General features: G+C 45.6%; 1 protein-coding gene across 2 annotated transcripts in view; it reads left to right on the top strand.

The window, feature by feature from the left end:
- Window positions 1-505: 505 nt before the first annotated feature.
- The window catches only part of LOC128686324 (uncharacterized), a 108,057-nt gene continuing 96,870 nt past the window's right edge, over window positions 506-11,692 (top strand). The window contains exon 1 of one of the 2 annotated variants that reach the window (XM_070085904.1): window positions 506-769. The gene's annotated coding sequence lies outside the window, so the exon portion shown is untranslated. Of the gene's footprint in view, window positions 808-11,692 lie in introns of both variants that reach the window. The other variant, XM_070085901.1, reaches the window with a different exon arrangement.

Raw genomic sequence — 11,692 nt, 5'->3', positions numbered from 1 at the left:
GTTTTTTCCTACAAATAGTAAGGTACAGGGCAAGAATCAATGGAGTAAAACTATCTTACCAGTACACTGGGTCCAGCGGCCCCGTAGGCGCTATGTATGTCCCGATTCATCAAGATTTTTAGACGGTTCACTCTAACCTCCTGGTACCCGGGTACCGCCATGGTTCCAGGCGGCTCAGTCTCTGCTCCCAGTACCTCACCACCATGCAATAACCGGAGGTCCTGTCCCCTACCAGTGCCCGTGTTCAGTACGGATTCAGTGCATCCTACCAGCACGCTGATACATTATATAGGAACGTAGGAATTAGAGGAACACTAGTTGAAGGTAAATCACAGGTAACACAATACGTACCACAACAGTGTTGACCTGCTTCCTCTCGCAATCTAAATTTATCTAACTTGGATCCATTACAGCGAATTTTCTGCTGTTAAGATATTTAGAGACTAAGTAGTGCAAGCTGTTCAAAAGTATTTTGGTGCAGGAAATTGTTTATAAGTTAATGTATGGTTGTGGCAGGAGGGCAGAGCGCAGGTGCCCGGCGCACTCTGTGAGCTGGACCAGGGTAGGTAGCTCACTCCTGGTGCCACACTGCTGGGAGCCAGCCGCTGGACCAGACCAAGAGTGCCACAGTGCTGGGAGTCAGCCGCTGGCCCAGACCAACAGTGCTGGGAGTCAGCCGCTGGACCAGGCCAATAGTGCCACAACGCTGGAAGTCAGTCGCTGGTCCACACCAACAGTGCTGGGAGTCAGCCGCTGGTGTATAGCAACAGTAAGACCACCTGTCACTCACACACTTTTCCAGGTCAGGTGAGTCCACAAACTGACCTAGAAACTGTTCTTCTACAAAGGGGAGCAAACCACGAGTTTTTTTATTTATCTTCCGATTTCATTTTTTTTGGGGGGGGAGGGGGGTTAGAATCAGCATACCTGAAAGTATTGTTACAAAATGTTTTGTTAAAATTAGCCAATAAACGAAGTAAGAATTACATACAGTTCACCAATGTTCACCGGGGAAACTCTGTGTGCAAGACCACATTGAACATAATTTACGATGACCAGCTCTTCTAATGTTATTGGAGGAAAGAATAGCGAGTGTGTGCACAGGTGTTCAGTGTTCACCACTGAATGTGTGAACTATATAGGTGATATGTACCAGACGCAGGTGTCTTGTGACACAGGAGCCTTGAAGCACCACCACTTGCTGACTGGACTATGTTACCATAATGATAGTGAATGCACTCTGCTGTGTGCTGAGTCCGAGTTCACACTGCCTGTCCAGTCAACGATGATTTAATTCCTAAAACAGGGATTACAGTAACTCATCGCATATACACTGAGAGATATGAACCTCAGCACATATATACTGAGAGACACGTGCAGACATATACAATGGGAAGCATGGAGAAAAAACAAGCAAATTAGCTTAGGTGAGAAATCTCTAGATTATCTCTGAGGAACGTTTGTTGTATTTCCTGAGGAGGATCGTTCAAAGTTACAACCACAAGTAGTGTTGTTTTCTCTTTTTACACAAGGGTTCACAAGGACAGGTTAAGTGTTGCTAACTTTATTTACAAGCCAAGAGCTGTTACCTACATCAGCTCATTTTAAAGCTCTTTATTGTTATGAGACATACAATATGGAACAGGATGAAGTTGGAGCCATCTGTGGGCCACCGACTTCATTTGTTCAACTGACCAAATCTGTATATTTGGTCATTGTATATATATATATATATATATATATATATATATATATATATATATATATATATATATATATATATATATATATATATATATATATACATATACACACACACATATCATTCTACCCAAGAAATAAGGGTAGAATGATATGTTGGTGGGTTGTCGTGAGAACCTGTCTAGTTGGACCAACGGACCTACTGAAGTGTTCCTCTTTTCTTATGAGTCCGGTATTGTCTCGCGTCAGGTGTTTCTTTGTTGTGGGAGTTGACTGTGAGGTGTGGTCTAAGCCCTTTTATTGCCTTCCTTTGATGTATTACTTTCATAGTTCCTTGACAATGTGAGTAGTCACGAAAGCGCTTGGAATTTCACTGCTCTTTCACAGTGGTTGTTTTGCATAATTTAAAATCACCTGTTTACTGTGATCTTATTGCATATATATATATATATATATATATATATATATATATATATATATATATATATATATATATATATATATATATATATAAGTAGTACTGGAGGCAGCACAGTGGCTTCTTCTACAGAGTGGTGTCCTCCTGAAAGGGGTGCGGCTGAGTGGCTTCTTCTACAGAGCGGTCTCCTCCTGAAAGGGCTGCGGCTGAGTGGCTCCTTTTCACACCTATATGCTAATGACCTTTTTCACACCTATGTGCTAATGACCTTTTTCACACCTATATGCTAATGACCTTAACCCCGCCCACGACCCCCGCCCACGACCCCCGCCCACGACCCCCCACCCGCGCCCCTCGCGCCCCCACCCGCGCCCCCACCCGCCCGTCGCGCCGACCCACCGGCCCCGCCGCGCCCTCGCGCCCCGCCCGCGCCCCTCGCGCCCCCGCCCGCGCCTTCTGCTGCGCCTTCTGCAGCGTCGTCCGGATCGCCCCTGCGCCCCGAATTTTTTTCCGATTGTTTTCAATTTATTTTTTAATTTCTTGTGCTCTCCTCGGGTCAAATTTTTGAGGTTCCCCCCTCCCACTTTCACCCCCCACCCCACATTTTTTCGATTTTTTTTTCTCGATAATACAAAGACTCCAATTCCTCGGATCAAATTTTTGGCTACCCCTCCTTCCACCCCCCCAATTTCATTTTCTTATGATCTCCTTGGATCAAGTTTTCTCAATAATACCAAGACTCCATCTCCTCGGATCAAGGTTTTCTCGATAATACAAAGACTCCATCTCCTCGGATCAAGTTTTTCTCGATAATACAAAGACTCCAATTCCTCGGATCACGTTTTTTGGATTCCCCCCACTTTCACCCCCATCCCAAATTTTTTCGATTTTTTTTTTCTGGATAATACGAAAGACTCCATCTCCTTGGATCAAGCTTTTTCTCGATAATACAAAGACTCTATCTCCTTGGATCAAAGTTTTTCTCGATAATACCAAGACTCCATCTCCTCGGATCAAGTTTTTGGATTCCCCCCTCTCAGGGTAAGCATTCAAATGAACTCCTCCTATGGGGCATGGTACTTTCTCTTACTACAGGTCTAAACAAGTGTGACGTCACCCCACCTGTGTTTACTCGGCGGTCAGTGACGTCACGTGATGACCTCACACATACAGGCTGAATCTTGTCAACTTCCCCGTACACATTTCATATACAACATAGGGAAAACATTTTCACTCTTAACCCAGGATAATCCAAATAATTTCACATTTTTTCGTTAATACCCACAACAATCCACAGTTTCTTTACAAAATACAACACAAGTCTAGACATTTTTCTCGTTTTAACTATTTCATCTCAGGTCACTCCCCACGAAGTAACCTTCTCTCTCTCCTCCTCCCCACCCTTCCGAACCCTCACACTCCAACCAACACCTCACAATTTTCACTCATAACCTCTCTCTCCTCCTCCCCACCCTCCCAAACCCTCACACTCCAACCAACACCTCACAATTTTCACTCATAACCTCTCTCTCCTCCTCCCCACCCTCCCAAACCCTCACACTCCAACCAACACCTCACAATTTTCACTCATAATCCCCAATTTTTCTCGTTTTAACTATTTCATCAGAAAGTCACCACAACACTTATAACCACTTTTTTCGATAAATTCACTAGTCACAATTTTACATATTACGAAGTTAATACGCATACACACCTCACTTTACTTTGAACACCTTCAAAACTCATAAGAAAATATATGTATATATATATATATGTATATATGTATATGTATATATATATATATGTATATATGTATATGTATATATGTATATGTATATATATATGTATATATATATATGTATATATATGTGTATATAAGTGAACAGTATTTAGATAAGGCTAAAGAGGTTTTTGTGGCATTTATGGATTTGGAAAAGGCGTATGACAGGGTGGATAGGGGGGCAATGTGGCAGATGTTGCAGGTGTATGATACAGGAGGTAGGTTACTGAAAGCAGTGAAGAGTTTTTACGAGGATAGTGAGGCTCAAGTCAGAGTATGTAGGAAAGAGGGAGATTATTTCCCAATAAAAGTAGGCCTTAGACAAGGATGTGTGATGTCACCATGGTTGTTTAATATATTTATAGTTGGGGTTGTAAGAGAAGTAAATGCGAGGGTCTTGGCAAGAGGCGTGGAGTTAAAAGATAAAGAATCACACATAAAGTGGGAATTGTCACAGTTGCTTTTTGCTGATGACACTGTGCTCTTGGGAGATTCTGAAGAGAAGTTGCAGAGGTTGGTGGATGAATTTGGTAGGGTATGCAAAAGAAGAAAATTAAAAGTGAATACAGGAAAGAGTAAGGTTATGAGGATAACAAAAAGATTAGGTGATGAAAGATTGGATATCAGATTGGAGGGAGAGAGTATGGAGGAGGTGAATGTATTCAGATATTTGGGAGTGGACGTGTCAGCGGATGGGTCTATAAAAGATAAGGTGAATCATAGAATTGATGAGGGGAAAAGGGTGAGCGGTGCACTTGGGAGTCTGGGGAGACAAAGAACTTTGTCCTTGGAGGCAAAGAGGGGAATGTATGAGATTATAGTTTTACCAATGCTTTTATATGGGTGTGAAGCATGGGTGATGAATGTTGCAGCGAGGAGAAGGCTGGAGGCAGTGGAGATGTCATGTCTGAGGGCAATGTGTGGTGTGAATATAATGCAGAGAATTCGTAGTTTGGAAGTTAGGAGGAGGTGCGGGATTACCAAAACTGTTGTCCAGAGGGCTGAGGAAGGGTTGTTGAGGTGGTTCGGACATGTAGAGAGAATGGAGCGAAACAGAATGACTTCAAGAGTGTATCAGTAGTGGAAGAAAGGCGGGGTAGGGGTCGGCCTAGGAAAGGTTTGAGGGAGGGGGTAAAGGAGGTTTTGTGTGTGAGGGGCTTGGACTTCCAGCAGGCATGCGTGAGCGTGTTTGATAGGAGTGAATGGAGACAAATGGTTTTTAATACTTGGCGTGCTGTTGGAGTGTGAGCAAAGTAACATTTATGAAGGGGTTCAGGGAAACCGGCAGGCCGGACTTCAGTCCTGGAGTTGGGAAGTACAGTGCCTGCACTCCGAAGGAGGGGCGTTAATGTTGCAGTTTAATTTTTTTCTGTAGTGTAAAGCACCCTTCTGGCAAGACAGTGATGGAGTGAATGATGGTGAAAGTTTTTCTTTTTCGGGCCACCCTGCCTTGGTGGGAATCGGCCAGTGTTAATAAAAATAATATATATATATATATATATATATATATATATATATATATATATATATATATATATATATATATATATATATATATATATATATATATAATATATATATATATATATATATATATGTGTGTGTGTGTGTGTGTGTACTCACCTAATTGTACTCACCTAATTGTGGTTGCAGGGGTCGAGACTCAGCTCCTGGCCCCGCCTCTTCACTGATCACTACCGGGTCCTCTCTCTCTCTGCTTCCTGAGCTTTGTCATACCTCTTCTTAAAACTATGTATGGTTCCTGCCTCCACTACTTCACTTGACTTAAGAAATCGTAATGACACGATTGCAAATAAACCATACCCCCGGCCGGGATTGAACCCGCGGTCATAGAGTCTCAAAACTCCAGCCCGTCGCGTTAGCCACTAGACCAGCTAGCCACAATAAGATTCATCCAACTAGGTATATTTCTACACCATAGGAAGGTTAGCACAGGTCTAGTGGCTAACGCGACGGGCTGGAGTTTTGAGACTCTATGACCGCGGGTTCAATCCCGGCCGGGGGTATGGTCTACTTCACTTGCTAGGCTATTCCACTTGCTGACAACTCTATGACTGAAGAAATACTTCCTAACGTCCCTGTGACTCATCTGAGTCTTCAGCTTCCAGTTGTGACCCCTTGTCTCTGTGTCCCCTCTCTGGAACATCCTATCTCTGTTCACCTTGTCTATTCTCCGCAGTATCTTGTATGTCGTTATCATGTCTCCCTTGACCCTTCTCTCCTCCAGTGTCGTCAGTCTGATTTCCCTTAACCTTTCCTCGTACGACATTCCCTTGAGCTCTGGGACTAGCCTTGTTGCAAACCTTTGTACTTTCTCTAACTTCTTGACGTGCTTGACCAGGTGTGGGTTCCAGAGTGGTGCTGCATACTCCAGTATGGGCCTAACATACACAGTGTACAGTGTCTTGAACGATTCCTTATTAAGGTATCGGAACGCTATTCTCAGGTTTGCCAGGCGCCCGTATGCTGCAGCAGTTATTTGGTTGATGTGTGCCTCCGGTGATGTGCTCGGTGTTATGGTCACCCCAAGGTCTTTCTCCCTGAGTGAGGTCTGTAGTCTTTGTCCACCTAGCCTATACTCTGTCTGCAGTCTTCTTTGCCCCTCCCCAATCTTCATGACTTTGCATTTGGCTGGATTGAATTCGAGAAGCCAGTTACTGGACCACATGTCCAGCCTGTCCAGGTCTCTTTGCAGTCCTGCCTCATCCTCGTCCGATTTAATTCTTCTCATCGACTTCACGTCATCTGCGAACAGGGACACTTCAGAGTCTATTCCTTCCAGCATGTCGTTCACATATATCAAAAATAGCACTGGTCCTAGAACTGACCCCTGTGGGACCCCGCTCGTAACAGGCGCCCACTGTGATACCTCTTCACGTACCATGACTCGTTGCTGCCTCCCTGTCAGGTATTCCCTGATCCATTGCAGTGCCCTCCCTTTTACATGTGCCTGATCCTCCAGCTTCTGCACTAATCTCTTGTGGGGAACTGTGTCAAAGGCCTTCCTGCAGTCTAGGAAAACGCAATCTACCCACCCCTCTCTCTCGTGTCTTACTTCTGTTACCTTGTCATAAAACTCCAGGAGGTTTGTGATACAAGATTTGCCTTCCATGAACCCATGCTGGTTTTCATTTATAATCTTGTTCCTTTCCAGGTGTTCGACCACTCTCCTCCTGATAATTTTCTCCATGACTTTGCACACAATACATGTCAGAGACACAGGTCTGTAGTTTAGTGCCTCGTTTCTGTTTCCTTTCTTAAATATGGGGACTACATTAGCTGTCTTCCATTTCTCAGGTAGTTGCCCAGTTTCAAGGGATGTGTTGAAGATTGTGGTTAGAGGCACGCACAGCATCTCTGTTCCTTCTCTAAGGACCCATGGGGAGATGTTGTCCAGTCCCATCGCCTTTGAGGTGTCAAGGTCACTTAAGAGCTTCTTCACCTCCTCCTCATTTGTTCGTATGTCATCCAACACTTGTTGGTATATTCCCTCTTGATGTTCCCTTCTGTGCTGTCTTCCCACAGCCCTTCCTGTCTCTACTGTAAAAACTTCCTTAAATCTCCTGTTCAGCTTCTCACATACCTCCTGATCATTTCTTGTGAGTTCTCCACCTTCTGTCCTTAATCTGATCACCTGGTCTTTGACTGTTGTCTTCCTCCTGATGTGGCTATACAACAGTTTCAGGTCAGTCTTGATTCTCGATGCTATGTCATTTTCATACTGGCGCTGGGCCTCCCTCCTTACCTGTGCATACTCATTCCTGGCTCTGCGACTGATCTCCCTATTTTCGTGTGTTCTCTGCCTTCTGTACTTTTTCCATTCTCTATTGCACTTTGTTTTTGCCTCCTTACACCGTCGGGTAAACCAGGGGCTCGTTCTGGTCTTCCCGTTGTTACTGTTGCCCTTGGGAATAAACCTTTCCACTGCCTCCTTGCATTTAGTTGTTACATATTCCATCATTTCATTTACTGGCTTTCCTGCCAGTTCTCTGTCCCACTGGACCTCCCACAGGAAGTTCTTCAACCCTATGTAGTCCCCTCTTTTATAGTCAGGCTTTTCCCATTCAACTCCTGTTATTCTCTCCACTTGCAGCTCTACTATGTATTCAAAGCACAGAACCACGTGGTCGCTAGCTCCTAGGGGACTCTCATACTTGATGTCCTCAATGTCTGAGCTGCCCAGGGTGAACACAAGGTCCAATTTTGCTGGTTCATCCTCCCCTCTCACTCTGGTAGTGTCCTTAACATGTTGGTGCATGAGGTTTTCCAGCACCACGTCCAACATCCTGGCTCTCCATGTTTCGGGACCCCCATGTGGCTCCAGGTTTTCCCAGTCAATCTCCCTGTGGTTGAAATCCCCCATAACCAGCAACTTTGCTCTGCTGGAGTGAGCTCTTCTTGCCACCTCAGCAAGTGTGTCCACCATTGCTCTGTTGCTCTCTTCATATTCCTCTCTTGGCCTCCTGCAGTTCTGTGGTGGATTATACATCACTGCAGTGACCACTTTGTGTTCCCCAGCCTGAAGTGTACCTGCTGTGTAGTCTCTTTCTCCCGTCTCATCTATGCCTTCCATTTTCTCGAATTTCCATCTGTTTTTTACGAGCAGAGCAACCCCACCTCCCCCGCTGCCCCTTCTATCTTTCCTCATGATCTGGTATCCTGGTGGGAAGATTTCATCTGTTATTGTCTCCATGAGTTTTGTTTCTGTAACTGCTATGATGTCTGGGGACTTCTCATTGATTCTTTCTTGCCATTCCTCATGTTTATTCGTTAATCCATCTGCATTTGTGTACCAAACCTTCAACTTCTGTTCTAATACTGTAACTGTGGTGCGGGGGGTGGAAACAGAGGGATCGGTGTGTGATGGCTGGTTTGGATTGTTCAGTTGCCTTGAGGGTGTCGTGGCTGGAGTCCTTCTGCAGGTGTTTCTGGGGGGTGTGCTTGTCCTTCCATTTGATCCTGGGTTGTTCTGCTCTCCTTTTTCATTTCCTCCCATTTCTCCTTTCGTTTTTGAACTCTCTCTTTCATCGTCTTCCTTTCGTCCTGTGTTCTGTCTCGATCGAGGTACACACTCCGAAACTCCTGCTTGCCTCTCAGCCGTGCTTTCTCCTGCAGGATCATGGTTCGGGTTGATTCTGCCTTAAAAATTACTTTGAGAGGCCGATTCCTTTTCTTTGTGAACCACCCAATTCTCCGAAAATTTGCCACCTGGGTCATGTCCCCCTCGCCTATCACCTTCATGATATTTTCAATCGTTTTTTTCTCCTCCTGCTTTCTTTCATCATAAGTTTCCCCTTTAGCTTCGTCTAGCCCATAGACAAACACGGATCTCTCCCTTTCCACCTCCCACTGTGACTCCCATTGCATCCTCTGATGTGTTTTAGTTCCTTCCCGTGGAGTGTTCCTTCCTTCAGTCCCTTCCCTAGTTATGGCCCCTATGCTTCTTGGTTTGTCCTTCATGCTCACCTGTTCCTGGCCCCCACAGGTATCTGGTAAGGTCCTTGCACATGTCCTAGTTCCTTCAATGTCTTCCAACCTCTCATTCTGTCCTAGTGTGCTCCCTGTCTTTGTTTTGGCCCCATGTGGGTTTGACAGGACCTCTGCATACAGTTTAGTTTCCATGCTTCCTTCAGACCTGTTGTCTGTGTTTGATGTAGCCATTACCGATGCTACTTCTGTAATATCTTTGTCTCTGTGCTGTTTCAGATGTCTCAGCTCCTCTTCTAATCTCTCTATCTTGATTTCTGCTGCTGTGGCCTGTTGCTTCCACCTTCTGCATTCTGCTGCTAACCTCTCTTCCATCTCCTTTCCAGCTCATCTAGTCTCCTTCCCCAGTCTTCCTCCCTTTTTTTGAGCTCTACCTCCCATTCCTCCCTCCCAGATTCGTCCTTGGAGCCCCTTGTCCTCATCCTGGTTCTAGGTTCCCCCGTTGCTCCTCAGAAGGGGGGACGGGTGGTTAGGGGGAGGGGAATAGATGGTTAGGAGGAGAGGGGATGGATGGTTGTGGGGGAGGGGGAGGATGGTTATTGGAGGGGTAGAGATAGCTGGGGGAAGGGGTTAGATGGTTTGAGGGAGAGAGGGATGGATGGTTATGGGGGAGGGAGGGAGGTAGTTGGGGGGTTAGACGGTTTGGGGAGGGGTTAGGTGGTTTGGGGGAGGGGTAGGTGGCTAAGGTGAGGTGGTTAGGGAAGGGGGAGAGGTGGTTAGGGGAGGGGGGGTACGTGTTTGTGTCAAGTGTTTGTGTCAAGTGGTGGAGGGTGTGTGTGGGTGTGTGTGTGTGTGTGTGTGTGTGTGTGTGTGTGTGTGTGTGGTGTGTGTGTGGTGTGTGTGTGTGTGGTGTGTGTGTGTGGTGTGTGTGTGTGATGTGTGTGTGGTGTGTGTGTGTGGTGTGTGTGTGTGTGTGTGTGGGGTGTGTATGTGTGGTGTGTATGGTGTGTGTGTGTGGTGTGTGTGTGGTGTGTGTGTGTGTGGTGTGTGTGTGTGGTGTGTGTGTGTGGTGTGTGTGTGTGTGGTGTGTGTGTGTGGTGTGTGTGTGTGTGTATATGTGTGTGTGTGTGTACTCACCTATTTGTACTCACCTATTTGTGGTTGCAGGGGTCGAGTCTTAGCTCCTGGCCCCGCCTCTTCACCGGTTGCTACTGGGCCCTCTCTCTCCCCGCTCCATGAGCTTTATCAAACCTCGTCTTAAAACTGTGTATGGTTCCTGTGTGTGTGTGTGTGTGTGTGTGTGTGTGTGTGTGTGTGTGTGTGTGTGTGTGTGTGTGTGTGTGTGTGTGTGTGTTTGTGTGTGTGTGTGAGTGTATGTGTTTATGTATGTGTGTGTGTGTGCATGTGTGTGTATATGTGTGTGTGTATGTGTGTGTGTATGTGTGTGTGTGTGTGTGTGTGTGTGTGTGTGTGTGTGTGTGTGTGTGTGTGTGTGTGTGTGTGTGTGTGTGTGTGTGTGTGAGTGTGTGAGTGTCTACCCTTGTGTGTGTGTGTGCTTGTGTGTGAGGGAGGGAGGGTTAGGGGGGGTAGGTGGTGTGGTTGAAAGATCCGTCGTGTAGGCACAAATTTAGTCTCATTTATCTTTCCCAATTATGCTACTCTCTCCATTTATTGCCCTTTCTGGATTTACGTATTAATTGTTGCTGGTTATTATCATTTTCCTTGTTCACATTGAGAGAGGACTTCCTTGCTTCCTAAGTATTCTTACTGCTAATAACTACCGGTAGTAACACTGCCTGTGTGCGTGTGTGCATGTGTGTGTGTGTGAGTGTGTGTGTGTGAGAGAGTGTCTTGTGCGGTGTAATGACTGGCCGCAGCTTCTTGTGACCTGACACAACCCTCCTGGGACTTGACCCTAGCACCGTCTTACAATGTTGCCCTTAAAAGCTTGTCCCACCTACCTTCTCACACTCGTCAACACTATATTCACTATGTCTATGCTATTCTATTCTAATTCTGGTAATAGCTTGTAGGAGTGAGTGACCAGTATCAAACAGTATGCAAGGAGAGCCAGGGCTGTCAACATGCAAACCACAAATAGACGAATAAACTTGCGCTCAATGGTGCGGTGACAGGTTGCCAGCTGCTGATGGAGGAGGAGTCGTACGTAGGCCTTAAATCCCTATTTTGGAGATCCTTCACCCGTGATGTTTATAACCATATATTCTCATACATCCCGCTTCCTCACGCGATTTCACTCTTCACTGATGATAGTATACACTTCACATTATATACACATCACTTTATATGTATAATGGCACACAACTTGTCATGACGTCACTTCT

The sequence above is a fragment of the Cherax quadricarinatus genome, chromosome 17 (assembly GCF_038502225.1).
Source record: "Cherax quadricarinatus isolate ZL_2023a chromosome 17, ASM3850222v1, whole genome shotgun sequence".
Taxonomy (NCBI): Eukaryota; Metazoa; Arthropoda; class Malacostraca; order Decapoda; family Parastacidae; genus Cherax; species Cherax quadricarinatus.
Note: the sequence above shows the minus strand (reverse complement) of the source record. Positions and strands in the feature narration are given on the sequence as shown.